Source organism: Brassica oleracea, chromosome C4 (genome assembly GCF_000695525.1).
Source record: "Brassica oleracea var. oleracea cultivar TO1000 chromosome C4, BOL, whole genome shotgun sequence".
NCBI classification, from domain to species: domain Eukaryota; kingdom Viridiplantae; phylum Streptophyta; class Magnoliopsida; order Brassicales; family Brassicaceae; genus Brassica; species Brassica oleracea.
The window spans coordinates 12,593,856-12,595,844 of NC_027751.1; positions in this window are offsets into that span (position 1 = coordinate 12,593,856).

Consider the following 1,989-nt stretch of genomic DNA (forward strand, 5'->3'; position numbering starts at 1 on the left):
CCCGCAGCGGACGTATCCGCGGCCAACGCACCAGCCAACGCCGCGGTACTCGAGCATTTTAAAAAGATGTTCGCCACCTACGAAAAAAGGTCGGAAGAACAGGATAAGCGACTATATCACCAAGACTGCGGCAGAAGTAAGAGCCGTAAAATCCAAAATCTATCACGCTACCAGCGCGGCCCCCGAGATCGACAGGCTGCTGGAACGGGCTCGGAAGACCCCTTTCACCGCTCGCATCTCAGATACGAGGGTATCCGATCCGAGAAAAAATCAAAGTACCGAAGTATGATGGTACGACCGATCCGAGAGCACAACTTCAGGCTTTCCACATCACGATGGGAAGAGCGAGGCTGAAGGACGGTGAAACAGACGCCGGCTACTGCCGCCTGTTCGTCGAGAATCTAGAAAGAGCAGCCCTCGAATGGTTCGCGCGCCTTAAGCGAAACTCTATCGGAAGTTTCCGACAGCTCGTATCGGAATTCCTCAAGCAATACTCTATGTTCATAGATAGAGAAACTTCCGATGTCGATCTCTGGAGTCTGTCCCAGAGGGAAGACGTACCCCTCCGCGAGTTCATCAGCCGATTCAAGTTGGTGATGTCTAGGGTCAGCGGGATAACAAGGTGGCCATCGATGCGCTCAGAAAGGCGCTCTGGTACAACCGCGAACAATCCAAGACGTCCTCCACAAGGCGACGGACTACATCATGATCGAGGAAGAACCGTAAATCTTATCGCAAAAACATAAGTAGGCGAGATCATCCTCGAAAGATGTAGACCCAAAAACAAGGAAGAAGAACCCTCGTAACGACAAGTATGTCCATCACGAGGGGGAAGAACTCGAAGGAGCGCAAAATTACGCGATCAGCTCAGACCAGGGCCGAACCACGGGTAGTATGTGGACTCGCAATCAAGGATATGATGAAAACACCTTCTGCGAGTTCCACCAGTCCCGAGGACACTCCACGACTAACTGCAAGGTCTTGGGAGCAAGGCTGGCCGCGAAGTTACTAGCCGGAGAACTCTCGGAAATGACAAGCGTGAAAGATCTCATCCTCGAGACCGATCGCCCCCCGAAGCCGGACAGAAATCGTCACGCGGAGAAATCTACTCAAAGAAACCAATCTAGGGATAAACGCGGCAGGAGGCCAGATGACAAAGGGAACGAAAACAATCGTCGTAGAGTCAACATGATCATCGGAGGATCGCAATTCTGCAACGATACGGTTTCGGCCATCAAGGCTTACCAGCAGAAGGCAGAGTCAAGCGCAAACTGGCCTACGTGGTCTCCTACCCGAGATGATCAGAATTGCTCAATCACCTTCACAAAGGAGGAAGCCAGCGGGATCGATCAACGTCACTGCGATCCGCTCGTCATAGACCTCGTCATACGAGATCTGGAAGTCAGAAGAGTACACATTGACACGGGAAGCACGGTCAATGTAATCTTCCGCGACACTCTCAATCGGATGAACATCAAACTCGGAGAAGTAACTCCAACTCCGAAACCGCTCACAGGCTTTTCAGGCGAAGTATCGATGACCCTCGGATCGATTCAGCTACCAGTCATGGCCAAGGAGATCACAAAAAATCGTCGAGTTCGCGGTAGCGATCATCCTGCCATCTACAACGTGATCATGGGAACCCCATGGCTCAACGCTATGCAAGCCGTTCCATCGACGTACCACCTGGGCGTCAAATTCTTGACCCCAAACGGTGTCGCAGCTATCTGGGGATGTCAGAAACAGCCGCGACTGTGCTTCCTCGCGGAACACAAGTTAAGACAGATGACAACCTCTGCAACGGCAAATCGCAAACGCATGAAGATTGATAAATCTTCGACCAACAACGTTTCAAGAAAAGACGATTTAACATTGTCTGCTGACGCAGACGCTTCGGGTGTCGAAACTCAATATGAGTCTGAAGCCGACACTACAACTCAACCGGAACATCCGGAAGAGAACACTGACCCAGCCACGATCATCACGATC